The following is a 14693-nucleotide window of genomic DNA, read 5'->3' on the forward strand; positions in this document are numbered from 1 at the left end:
CTGTTGAATAGCTATTTGTGAAGGTGTTTATTTCCCTGAAAATGCATTTCTAAATTGGGGAGAAAATTCTCAGAATATCTCTTACTCAAGCTGAAGCAAGCCTTGATACAAACATACACAGTCCTTTATCCATACTGTACCATCTGACATTACACTATGAGTTTCAGAATAAAGACAAAACACAATGTTTAAGGAATTGGTTAATGTATAGAATGTCTCCAGAATGTAAAACTCCATATTTCTAGAAAAGCTGACAACTGGCCTCAACAGTATTCTTATCTGAAGAAACAAATCTACAGTTCAGCAGTCCCAGTAAATCCCTACTTCCACCATTTAATGTTAATAACAGATTTAAGTGAAAATAAAGGCCTCACTGGATGCCTATCTTCATAAACCAAGGTATTTGCACAGAAATGAATAACCATACCCCTGTGAGGACATAACTAGTTTGAGACTTCTGGCAAACAAAGTTAATAGGCAGCTTAAGTCCCTCCTTTTTCCTCCTCCTCAAAATTTCTAAGATAGAAAACTAAATCAATCCCTTAACTCTTTTCCAGTATGATTCTTAAAATCCAGAATGAAGCTTTTGGCTTTCCTTCCAGTACTTATTCCCAAAACACAGCTGTAAAGTGTAAAAATCAATTAATAATGTTTTGATACAAGACAGCTCATCCAGACACTAGACAGGACAGATTTACTATTCTCATCATTAAATAAAACATTCAGAAATCTCCAGAGACTTATTTCTCACAAATGTTGACAGAGACAAGTACTGCTTTTATCATCACTGTCTGAGCTTATAACAGAAGTATACTATTCATTTCAAATGACCAAATGAAAAAGAAAGTATCTTCCCCTGAGCATCAATCATTATTCTCAATTATGAATCATGAAAACCATACTATGTACAAAAAGCATCCAGTTTTTAAACATTTTAGACTTCTCTTCACACCCACATTTCTATTAATGCATTCCACTAATTCATGTTTTTAATTTTATGTTCATAGAAAAATCCCCACTTACAGAAGAATGGTTCCTCTTGAAAATACCACAGGCATTTGAAGAAGGACACAGGTAATCTCTCTTCAAAGAAGCAGCAGCTAGTAAAACTGAAACAAAATATAGAGATAAAATACTCTTGTTCAGGTTAACTAATTCAAGACCTAAATAGCCAACAAGTTGGAGAATGATATTCCTGAAAAAAAAGAACCTTCCATTGAGAACACCTGCCACAAAATCCCAGCAGTATCAAACTGCAGTACTTTTCTAGTACTAATGGGATGGTCCAGGACATCCAGAACTTTTTTAACCCAAACAAGTAATTATTTGCATTTTTTCTATGCTCAGAACCTCCTTTTGTTATCATTGCTGCTTATAAATCAGCTCCTCTCATCTCTCCTTCTCCTGCTCCCTGCATAGCCCCTTTTTCTCTAAAACACTCTCTGGCTTTCACAGTCTTTGTTCCTCTCATCTGAGAGCTTGCCCTCTGTGTCCCAGCCTAGCATCTCCTCCTTCCTTTCTGCCCCTCAGCCTCTGGTATTTGACTGAGCTGCCTCGTCTCTGCACTGAGCACTGGATGCCAGCGTGGGCGGTACTGGTGGTACCGCACACATTGTCCCTGCACCCACATTGTCCCTGCACCCACATTGTCCCTGCACCCCCGCTCCTCCGGGACAGCCTCAGCGCCGGAGGCTGCGACTGCAGCACGGGGCACAGCTCAGGGGCCTCAGCACACCCTGCCAAGCCTCACCACTGTTATAAACTGGGAGTGAGGCAAAACAAAGCTCCTTCACCAAACTTAGCTACTCGAATAGTAAACCTAAAATGAGTGTGTAAAATCTGTCCAAGCTAAAAATCTTGGACAACAAAAGCTTGAATTGGGACGGCTCCTTGACAGTACAATAGCCCCTCTCTAACTTGCAGGTGATGGGACTGCTAGAGCTATTCATCTAAACTGCAGACTAAGCTAAATAAAATACTGCACTGTAAATCCCAAAGCTGACTGATGAGTCAAGATATTGAAACTAACATTTCCAGAATGGTAGTTAAGACAAACCATCAGCCTGTGCAGATTTGACTTGCAACACTACAAACTACAAACCTCAGAAAATTAAAGACTCGCTGATAAGCAACTCTGCCTTTGGCTCAGCAGGGAACATAGCTGTAGGCAGACAACACAAAATATGCTACTTCCATTAATGAGACAGTGTCACTTAGAAAAGGATACATTTTAGGTAGTAAAACCTAATCCCAACACAACAGCTTCAGAAGTCAACTACAGGACAGTTTTTCCAAATGCATCAGAACCAGTACTGCAACACCAACACCGGCCATCATTAAATATTTGATTATCTGAACTAAGAAAAACATCTAAGAGATGCCTTCTGTCTTTAACAAGGCAATACCAAGCTGCATGTGCTGTGCCCTGCAGCTCACACTTCATGCACTCTCCTCTCCCACTATTCCTAGGTGAAAGACCCTGAAGCAACCATCAAATCAGCAGATGGGAAAAGCCTGGACCACCCCTTCCAAAAAGACATCAGTTTAAAAGAATTCAGTGAATTAATGTGCATGCCAAGCTCAAGATTTTTGTTTTCCATTTGCAACTTCTATTGTGTAAGCTGCCTATTTTATCCTCCAGTGGCTTTCTGTTTTGGTTTTTAATTTTAAATCTGCTTGGGACTTTAAAGGAAACAGAACAACTACAATTTCAGTAGCACATTTAATTATTTCAAGAGCTGTTTGTAAGTGAGATTAATTTCATTAACAATGGGGAAAAAACATAAATAGAAAAGAAAAACCAACCTTCACTGAAAAATGCAACTTTCTCCTAAGATCAGAAACAGAATTATGTTGATTTAGGTCTGGCAATTTTTATTTTTAGTACATATCCTTAAACTTCCTTTCCAATTAAAACAGGCAAACTAATATAAAACTCTGATGCAGAACTACATTGTCAGTCCTCCAGCCATTTGGAATTATTTTCTACTTGTTTTGCACTTAAAATGCCTTCCCAGACATTAGAGATTAAACAGAAGCTCATGTGTCAAGCAGAAGTGATCACAAAACCTACATGGAAAAAAACACTAAACCAGATTGAATTTGCATCTGTATGCTTTCCATTCTTCTTTAATGTCATGAATTTACCAGTATAGTCTATTTCACAGAACTAAATAAAGGAAGAGATAAGAGTACCACACTTTGGAGCTAAGATTTTGAGTGTTCTGTTAGAGCCGCATAATTGGCAGCACCAGCAAAGGATGCTCAGTGCTGGATCGGTAATTCACTAAGAAATTTGTTAAACAGCAATCATTTAGAAGAAAAGTCAGAGATTTCTGCCTCACCTCTGGTCTCCATGGCTTCAGTTCTCAGCACATGTAGCTGCATTACGGTTATTTGAACAGACATTTCAAGCACCGTCCTCCACTAAGTGGTTCCAGCCAGGAACAAGGGGAAACCTTATCAGCAAGACAGTCCCAAGGCCTATGTTACAGGGTACATTTAGAAGATACCTAGCAACACTCTTTGTTCCAGAAGCTACAGCAAGTCTGCTCAAATGACAGATATAGTACAACAAAAATAGTCATAAAAGCCATTCGTTTGTACAGCACTCTATATCTTCGCAAGCCAAGAACCTCCTCTGTGCTCTTTTATACTGTTCTGACTAAGGCAAGAAGACCTTTAAGTCAGTCCTAGTCTTGTCCAAATAGGAACTGCAGAAAAACACCATACACACAAGTAGGTGGTTAGCAATACCAACAGAGAATTAGCTATTCCCTCCAAGTCTTCCTGAGTGAAATACCAGTCCAGAAGAGCTCTGCAAGGTGTCTCTGGGGGCGGTTGGCTACAAATCACACTCCCAATACAACAACAAAGGACAAGCATTATCTCTTTAATTCTGAGAAATACCAACACTGCTCTCCAGTTCATTAAGATTGAGTTGCATAATGGCAGCTTTTCAATAGCATGCTGGCTTGGACGGCCCACACATTGATTCTGGATCTTACCCAGGCTGTCAAAGCCTGCAGAGATAAATAAAATTGTGGTGGCACATACCATTGCCAGCCAATTGTAGAATCTGATCTAGAAAATGAGGGACCCCAATACTCTAAAGCTCCACAAGGAAGAGGCCAAAAAGTTAGCATAAAACACTCGAAATAAATTCTCCTTAAAGAAACCCAAACTGATGTTTGAATTAGAAAAATGAATGCATAGTTTAAGCCAGCTACTTACAATAATGTACACTAGGATATATAAAAGAACTAGTCTAAATTATTTCTAAGGTATTACTGACTTGCTTTGAGGACCAGTAAAAGATAGGGATTCCAGAGCAATATGAAATAGGGTATATGTCTCATAGCAATAGTAGGCAAGTGGGAAATTACTTAAGTAGCAAGACAAACAATGTAGTTCTGATGCTTAGAAAGATTTGGATACATTGCTGGGGGAAAAGAAGAGTGATTTAAGTTAGGGGAGAACGATAACTGATAGTCAGGAAGCCTCAAAACAATACAGTGTTCTCTCTTGGGCAAATGTCTTACTGAAGTAGCAGGTGCAGCTTATGCAAGTTCAACTACTGTTCAACATAACCTGGAGACTCTAAATCCAAAATAATTAGTGTAGATAATGGTAACTACTGGAAGATTCACTTTCAGAAAACCAATGGCTGAGTATAAAAAAATAAACCAAAACAGAAAGGATTTTGGGTTGGTGCAGCTAGAACTTGACCTGTAGCAGATTTTGTTTAGTTTATTAATTTTGGTGACCAAACAGAGGCATCCTTGAAGAATCTACAAATGACACCAAACTAAGGAGGTGGTGGAGAGAGGCAAAGGGGGCAGAAGTCGCAAGGAATATGAAGGAGATGATCCTAAGTGAGCATAAGAAATCAGGGATTCTAAAACACACTTGATAACATCCATGCAAGCGAGAGCAAAACCAAATATCATAACTCTGAAAAAGATCATTTAACAAAAAACCTACCCACATGCAGAAGCATCCACATTAAGAGTAATAAAGCAGAAAAGAGAAGCTATACAGGATCACAGACTTAAGAGTCATAAACCTGATATTCATCTTGAAAGCCAAATACAATTTGAGAAGGTGATAAGACTACTGAGCACATGAGGTTAAGCTGTTTCAAGTCTAGTCAACACCATTGTCCCAGCATCGAAATACCACATACACCATTCTTGTGTATTCTAAGGAACAAATCCTGAAAATCTAGTTCTAAGACAACTAAAAAGAGATTGATAACAACTGGAAGAAAAAATCCTTTGTCTTCTTAATATAGTTATTTGACTTTCCAAGAGGTGTCTCATCTACAGTAAATGGGAAAAAAAACAGTCTTTATGTATGAACTCATTTCTATGACTTGTTTTAGATGACAGTGCATATTAAAAGATTTCTCCTTCCCTTCACCTTCCCTTCACAAATAGAAAAATTCCTTCCAATTTCAGTTTCCTCTTTTCTTGATCTTCTTGTAAAATTAACATGGAATTTTTAAAATAGAATTGATTTCATACTCGACAGTACTTCTGATATTTGTACTAATTCTACTTGGCAATTCACACTTTGCAATTCATTTTAAATGCAGTTAAAATTTAAAACAAGGTTCAATGTGAGGATTTTTTCCTTCTAGACAGCAGTTGCATTCTGACTCCAGCTGGTATCATACCCTTTGTTTACACCATTAATGTAAAACAATTTAGACTTTACTAACAGGTGTGTATGCACACACTTATTTTGGGTCTGTCACATGTGTATTTTAGCTTTTATTTTATTTTTCAGCTGTCCTGTGAACGAGCAATAAAATTCTAACTCATACTTGACCAAATCCAGTACGTATTTACATCAGACAGACTTCAAGCAATTATTAGAGCTGGAGTGTCAACAGCCCATCCTGAAATATGACACCATCTTTCAGGCCTTTGCAAAAATTCAGACTTCCAGAAACACTTGTTTAGATTTTAGAGAACCACCGTGCCAATGCCTTCAGCAACATTTTTTTCTGCAGAAATGTAAGACTAGTACATTATTCACATATACACATCAGTTTCTATGAATCCGTGTATTGAAACTGAGTGGCAAACACACACACACACAGCAGTCAGAAAGCCACAAACAGGCAGCATTCCACTTTTCCTTTAAAAATACGTATGTATATTTACTAGTTCAGAGATCTAAAAGCCAGAATAACATAAAGCTATCTGAAAACCCAAGACTCCTTACATATCATGTGAAAATATTTGCTGAAGGACAGAACAAGACTTTGATTACACCTTCAGGGCTATTCCAAATCATCTGTGAAACCAGACCACAAGACCTGGGTCCAAGAGTCACACATGATAAGGAATGACAAACTCCTCCACTTGCAGAAAGAGTACCCGCAGTACCCCAGGAGGAAAGGAGGCAACCACCCGCCTATGTACAAAAAAAAAGTGCTATTGCTCTGATATTATAGGCAAAAGGCAGTGTTTTCAGATGCACTAGCTCCCATTTTCAGAAACAGAACTCAAACCATTCCAATTACCTAACTGGATGTATGGCAGATTTTGTAAAGGTTTAAAAGCAAACCTCACGTTTGCATTTAGAGAGAAAACAAAGAATCTGGCAAACAAACTAAGAGAAAAACATTCAACAACATAGTAAAAGTAAAACACGTTAGCTCCACAGATTAGCATTTCCACCTGAACAAGGCAGCACTGTTACAACAAAAGGGAGATAAATACTATTGAAAATCAGGAATAGCAATGATTTTACCATTGCCTTACAGCGGGCTGACCTCTCTCCTAACATTGTATTTTCCATCAGGAAACAATTCCCTAAACTATTTGTGTCCTACATTTTGTTATTGTTTGGGAACTTGTGAGACAGAACAAACAGTGGTGAGCTCTTAATTATAGCAACACTCATCTCACTGTCCAACCAGTCTTCACAACCACCAACTCCCAGGTATGATAAATAAATAAAGTGAAGCCCCCATGCCTCCAAAAGGCAAAGAAGTACTTTATGCAGAAATCCCAGCGATTAAAAGAGACAGTAGTATTATTAATCTGTGGCAAGCTGGCAAATTTACAGGTCATGGCTCTTAGTCTAGCACTTCCATTTTCAGACAAGAGGATTTCTACATATCAAGTATATCTTTAAGAATCCTCTCTCTTAACCACAAAACACACAGAAAACAGAACAACATGGTATTAGAGAATCAGTAGATGTTTGGACAGCTGTTTAAGTCCAGAAAATAAATCCTACATTACTGTGAGGATTTTCAATCTTGAAAACATTAGCCAGCAGCCTCAGATCACCGTAAATAAAACTCCCTAGAACTTAAGTTTGCTTTTTGTTTTGGGGATGGGGGTAGGGGATAGTCAAGCTTCTTTTGAAAAGTATTTTGTTAGAATAATTTTACATTAGACACTTTATGGCAAAAAGTTCGTTCATTACTGAATTTATCAGTGTGTACCTATCCAAATACAAGAAAGCACCATCTGGTCTATATGAACACAAAATATTGGTCTATGTGTTACATTTTATATTGACTGTACTGTGTTACAATAAAAGCAAATGATTCTGAGGTTACTCCTGCTCTTACCTGAGCTATCATTACCCTGTATACTCTTATCAATATAAATCATGCATTAGAACACATACTGCAAAACCCCTCAGTCTAATAAAAGGGACTTAGGAAAATAATTATTATTAAACATTAGAGATATAAAGGAGCTTTTTAGCTACTTAAACCAGGCAAAAAATTTCTCCAAATGACCACTGTCCAGTGTAATATGAAATACAATACTTTAAGCAAGAGAAAAGGTAATGTCTCTATGCTTCAATACATTTTAAACTTTGCTCCTATGAAACTCAAAATAAACCCTATGCACTCATGTATGCTCCTCTACCACAAAGTACAAACACATTTTGACATAGCTGTTTCTGATTTTTTTTGTACTACTTACCATTAAAAGCACTTCAATATAGTTCTTTAATTCCTTGTCAGTTGTAGTTACTGTTCAAACACTATTTTTCAAACACTAAATGAAAATGGCAGGCCTGGTGCATTTGTGCTACACTAAACTAGTACTGTAAACCACAAAGTTAACTGTAAAAAAGCAATCAAGTACAGATTAAATAAGAAAAATATGAAAACGGTTTATTTCAGCTGACTTGTCTAGTCATAAAAGCATAAAAGAAGGATATTTTTTATTTCATATCAGCCATGATCAGGATGATCCTGAGCTGCACCAACAATCAAAATGCTAAGCAAGATGTACTGTTTCAAAACTTCACCAGTCCATGTAGAACAGAAGCACAACCCCCTGTATTAACAGACTAAAATTGTTTTATAGGTAAACAGTGTTTTCCACTGAGATAACAGAATGTGCAGCAGTCTCTATAAGGCTCACAGCTGGAATACCAAACCCAAACCTCAGCCTCAAGGATTGGTTTTATTTTAAAAAGGGAAGAGAAAAATGTCAGTTCATGACAGCTTACCAAAAAAAAAGTCTATTTCTCTCATAATAGAATTTTGGACAAAAAAAATCTGTCAGGAAAAGTACAGAAGCAGTAACAGTAGTCATTTGGTCACAAAATAGCAAGCAGCTTCTCTAGCACCTTCAGATTTTGTATAATGGCCATGTTTGTTGACCCCTTCCATACCAAAATTTCAAAGTATGTACTAATACACTCCTGCAATTTCCCACATGCACAGTAAAGCTCTCTAAAGGGTCTCTGAAGGTTTTCTACATTGATTTGCTCCGGAATCACCTCATTCAAGGAAAAGGCTAAATCTCTGTTTTCATTTAATAGGCAAAATTAGAAAACAGCTTAAATCCTGATTATATAAAAACATTAGAAGATCAGCCACAATCCTCTTTGCTCTGTAAATGAACAACTCCAGAAGTGTCCTCAGAGCACAAAGACCATTTAGTTTATTCTCTGAGGCCCCCTCTGGACTTAAGATATGTAACTGTACAACTATCCCAGAAAAAATTAAGAGTCATATTAGTTGGTGAACATGGAGTAACAGTTGAAATAGGTAACAAAAATGCAGTAGGCACACCTCTGGACACGTTAGTAGAGGTATCATTGATCCAGAGTAAGCTTGGGAGAGTTTAAGCCCTAACCATGACTACAGGAGCCCAACCGTGGAATATTGTACATGCTGCAATGCCTTACAGCTCTGAAGCACCCACAGTTAGGTGGCTGTACCAAACAGATAATCAAATATGAAAATCAAACCCATTTAAATACTACCTGGCATTTCTCAATTCATTGTAGAACTCTTTATATTGAAGACTATGAAGATATTTGTATCCACCAAATTATACTCCAATACTCACAAAAAAAAAACCCAGCAACATAAAACCAACACCCATGCATTGACAGCATTAGGAATTATTCTGAGAAGAACATTGGTTCTCCATCATATCACCATGTAAGACTTCTGCCATCAGTACCACATGCAGTTCTGCTCTTCCCAATTAAAAAAAAAAAACTCTTGCAGAATTAGGAAGTATAAGAGAAAGGCAACAAAGAGCAAAGGATACTGGATTTCCTGATTCAGAAAGTCCTGAGATAGAAGACATTAAGTCTACAGCTACAAATCCTTGCTATCTTCCTCCATTTACATCTGCTGCTGTGCTCTGCCAGACGCAACACACTTGTGGAGAGGGAACTTGGATTTGACCGGAGTAAGCTAACTGGACTTCTGGATGAAGGACAACAGTTAAATTTCAGTGTATGAGAAAATGTATCCAACTTGTCCAAATATTTAACCAGCTTTTTGGAATACCTTTGTAATGTCTCTGAAGATGGTCAGGCGCCTCAACATTACCTTCTACATCCAAGCCATTTTAATAAAAACAAAGCTAAAAACCCCAGATTAACCTTTAGTAATGAAAAAATGACAACTGCATTGCAAAATAATCCAAGAAAGAGCACTTGGCTCACAACTTAACTCTACAACAAAAATATTAAGTAGCCACTGCATTTACATGCTCTTCTCTCTCTCTCAAATTTTCAGTCTAACCAAATGTTAGACTGAAAACCTCTGCTTCCCTTTTATAGTCAAGAACAGATACAAGGAGCAAAGATCTCCAATGCACACATCTCTCCCTTTATACTCCGGGCACAGCTAAGTATGTAAACGTTTTGTAAAATACTATAAGCTTCTGATTCTAAATTAATCCCAGCCAACAAAGTCCTCAGGCTTTAGCTGTAGTTCATCTTTCTTCCACACAACCTCCTATCAAGAGCAACTTATCTCAGAGAAGAGAGGTTAAAGCAGTTTTCCCTTCTCAGAGGAGGGAACAGTGCTCTGGTTCTAAACTTCAACCTTTCTCCTCAGCAAACTTCTTCAAAGAGCTCTAACCTAAGCACCAGAAGGGAGAAAAAGAGGAATAAAAAGTTAAAGATATGCTGAAGAAAATAAATGCTGAAAAGCAGTAGAGAAAAATAAAGGAAAAAGAGCACAGTAAAAACAGAACAAGAAATAACACAAAGAAAAAGATTAAAATAAACAATGATTGTTCAGTGCTTCCTCATTATCTGAAAAATTATATCTGTACTACCACACAGACATACAAGCTTACTGCACTTCTGGTCTACAGGCTTTAGAAACGTATTACCAAGAACAAAGCAACAAGAAGTAAGAACAACTGTGGCTGCTTTCCTGAGGCATCACTATCACACAAAGAAATCAAAGTCTTTAAGAGCAATGCTACACCAATACTGACAAGGCTAACTTGAAAAAAATATCACAAGAAGCGGGGGAAAAAAATAAAAATATGTTGTCCTCTCCAGCATTTCTTGTGTCACAGCTACACAAGCAGAAGCATCCAAACACTTCACTGGTGCATGACAAAGTAAACAGCTTGGTCCAACAATCAGATGAAGAAGCAGCTTTCCTGCCTTTCTTTTATGTGCAGATGGAATGAAGGAACTAAAGGCTGGCCAGGCCAGCACGCTCTAGGGGCAGCCTTGGACACCTGACACATCCCAACACTGAGCCTCACAAACTATGGGACACTGTTGTGGCTAAAGGAGGGGACCATTCTCACATGATCTCTGAAGGTTTGCATGCACACACACACAGAAAATGCCAACAGCAATAAACCCAAAAGATCCACCATGCCACATCCCAATTTAATTCTATCCAAGCAATTCCTCAACTTTAAAAGTCTTTGCCACCCTAGATTTGCCAGTTTAGAGAAACGTCTCCTCTTGAATGTTTTCTAATATACATATATAAATGCAAAAATGTAACTTGATGAGATTTAATGATGAACCTTGCTTCTTCTCCTTTCATTTTCTATTGCAGATGAGCAGGCATCAGAAACTACAGCTCAAACACATAAAGCCTCTGTAAATACGCTCTGCATAAAGCCAAAGCTGATTTTTCAACTACTCTGATGAATCAGAAAATTGAAAGCTTCCTTTGTTAAAAAAAAAATCTATAAGCTGTAAAAGACTCCGTGAAAAGATGTATTAGTGGTATTAAAGGTCAATGTAATAAATAGCACAGCTTTGAGGGACCAAAGAGCTGTGTATTAGTACCAAGCTTTTACACAAGAATTGACAGAATGAACTAGTGACTGATGACAAATTCATCTACATACACAGGGCGAAAGACTAAAGAGATCAACATGCTATAAAATCTACACACAGCAAGATTATTAGGAAGCACTACTTATTAATTGCATTACTATTACTGCTACAAAGACAACTGAGACTTCCCTCTTCCAAGGAGTCACATGGAAAAGACAAAGGGTAATGGGCACAAGTTGCTTCTGGGGCGATTCCAATTGGACATGAGGGAAAGTTTTCATACTGAGAACCATCAGCCATTGGAATAATCTCCCTAGAGAAGTAGTGTATTTCCCAACATCAGACACTTTTAAGATTTGGAAGGACAGAGTGCTGGGTCATCATTGACTATAGAATTGTGCTTCTGCCAAGAAAGATTGGCCCAGATAATCCTTGAGGTCCCTTCCAACCTGGTATTCTATGCTAAATCTATGCATTTCCATTATGATGTGTACAGACATGCATGCTATGTTTTATACATAAAAAACCATGACTAATGCCTGATGCTGATGGGATCTGTAAAGCTAGCATCACACTGTCTAGTAGGCACTGATCTTTATCTTTCATCAAATGGAGCAGAGTTAAGTTGTGGGTTTGCATTATGCATAAGCAGTGAATACAATTAGGCTGAAAAGCAAGCTGATCTTCTCTGATCTCAAGTGGAAAGTGTGAATTCTGATCTTCACAGGTGACAGCTCTGAGCATCACTCCAATTTACTAGTCAGCTTCCTGGAATCTGTGTTCCCAATAGAAAACTCAAAACACATAGCTGTGGCTAATCTTAAGCCACTACTATTTAAACAAAAGAACACCAATTAAGAGAGCAAAGCAGTTATTTTACTTTGTCTGGCACAGAGAAATTCGGTTTTACAGCTCAAGAAAGGTACTGAAAAACTGGAGGAAAAAAATTACAATGCATATAAGAGGGGAGCAATCAAGAGAAGGAAGGAATTTGATCAAGGAGAGTTATAAAAGAACTACCACTGAATGGACACCTTTTTGCTTTTAGGTAGTGAAATCATTTAAGAATTGTTCACCTCTGAATTGCCAAAAACATTGTCTTTGAAACTTTCTACAGAAATGTTGTATTTCAAGCTGATGCATCTGTTCAGAAGCATGAATTTAGGAAATCTCATGGTCAGTGCAGTTGTAGTAGTAGAAGTTCCATGTGTTCTTAAAACACTTTACAAATTAATAAAGTATTTGGCTCTCTACAGGTAAAAAAGCAGGGAAATAACACTAGTAGTCCAAATTTTGCTGTTCTATTGTCTCTTCTGTCAGGGGTTTGCCAGTTTTTGTTTGTTGCTCTTTGGTTGTGGGAGTTTGTTTTTTTTGGAGAGGGACTATTTATTTTTGTTGGTTTCTTTTCGTTTGGGTTTTTCATTGTTGGGTTTTGGTGCTTTATGCAGTATGTGAACTTACTGGGGGGCTTCTTACACTTCCACGTCTGTGGAACTCACAAATTTCACATCCGTTCAATGTCTCAGATTTATTTAATTGCTGATTCTTATTACGCACCTGAAACAATGAAAATATTGAACTGCAAAATTGTGCTGCTATTCAAGTTTAAGAAGCACAGCACAATGTACTTTAGCAATGTGCAAGCTGAACAATGCATAAAAATCAAAACACGACAATTGCTCATTCTTCCCCAGCCAGTTCCATAAAATGTTAAATATAGCAGAATCAGCTGCTTTCCTGTTTAATAAACAGAAAACATCTTGTTTATTAATCAGTATACATGTGTAATCATACAAAGTACTAAGTACATACTTACTAGTTCCAAGTCACACTACTACCACCTTAAGGGGAGAGCTAGGAAAAATTCACAGAATAATGTATGTATTTAATCTACCAACAGCTCTCCACTTTTATATGAGCTACAGAACTCAGTTTTACAAAACCCTCAATTTGCAGGGCACAGGATTGCAGTGATTAAGCACCCAGACTTCTAGTGAGCCTCAAATACGCTATACTAAAATCCATGCTGTTAAATCCTTGCAATCATTTTAAATCCAGGCTAGGTAGATTAATGCTAACTTGGGTGTGCCTAACCATTCTGGAATCAGGAAGTTTGCAGACAGCATGCCTCATTCTTGGCCTGCCTATTCAACAGGTGCCTGTTGCAGAAAAGAGTATGGATCATTACAATCCATACTATTAAATAATCTTTTTGGACTAAGAAAAAACATGTCAAAGCATAAAACCCTCACCAGCTTAGAGATAGCCAAGAATTAATGAGATCCAGGCTTTCCTCTCTTCATTCACTCATATACACTTACCTTCTGAATATCCAACCTCTTCAGTCTCATACACAATGAAATGAAGGTGAGACTTTTATTATGAACACCCATTCCCTACTAAAATGGACATATTTAACTATTGAGAATATTATCCTGTTTTCCTGAAGGATTTTATTGCAATTCTCCAGTTCTCAAATACATTAACTAATCTGTCATCTATCTCATACCAACTTCTACTAATTCACCACACTGTTTTTAAGCATAAAAGAACATAAAAGTAGGCTAAGCACTTTCCACTTCTTTTTCTGCATTTAAACATAATTACTGTAGATATCATTGCAATACCACAGTACAAATACATTGCACAAGACAATCACTAACTTGGGAACATACACGCATCCAATATATCCATTTTCTTTGACTCACAGGTGCATGTGTGCACAAGTACATGCATTCAAAATATATAAAAGTGCACTCATCAAGGAACACCCTTTTTTATAAAGAGGCCAATACTGTAAGCACTAATTGCATGGGTTCTTCCTAAATTTCTTCAGACTCCTCAGGGAAGCAACTTGAACTACAAACCTACACAGTCCTAATAACAGAAATCCTTTGTATAATCACCAACTAAACCTTGGGGAAAACCCTGGGAAAAAAAATTAAAATCTGCAAAATGTAAGGAAGGAACACAATTCTGTACAACTCTGCTCCTGGCTATTCAGAGAAACAGTACCCAAAGAGCTCCTGCCTTCCTTTGGAGGGAACACAGCACTATGTACTCCTTAACACAACCCTGAGAAAAAGCAAGAATCACCAAGGCAAAGCCTTTTCCAATTCAACCCCACCCAACAAAACTTTTTTACT

The 14693-nt window shown here is 37.6% G+C and overlaps 1 protein-coding gene across 6 annotated transcripts in view; it reads right to left on the reverse strand.

The window, feature by feature from the left end:
* The window catches only part of SIPA1L1 (signal induced proliferation associated 1 like 1), a 201931-nt gene that overhangs the window by 118632 nt on the left and 68606 nt on the right, over positions 1-14693 (reverse strand). For 4 of the 6 annotated variants that reach the window (XM_036384744.2, XM_036384750.2, XM_036384743.2 and 1 more), the window contains one exon: positions 1024-1109. The exons of the other annotated variants lie outside the window; for them this stretch is intronic. The gene's annotated coding sequence lies outside the window, so the exon portion shown is untranslated. The remainder of the gene's footprint in view (positions 1-1023; positions 1110-14693) is intronic. 6 annotated transcript variants of the gene reach the window in all.

Source organism: Molothrus ater, chromosome 6 (assembly GCF_012460135.2).
Source record: "Molothrus ater isolate BHLD 08-10-18 breed brown headed cowbird chromosome 6, BPBGC_Mater_1.1, whole genome shotgun sequence".
In the NCBI taxonomy this organism is placed as follows: Eukaryota; Metazoa; Chordata; class Aves; order Passeriformes; family Icteridae; genus Molothrus; species Molothrus ater.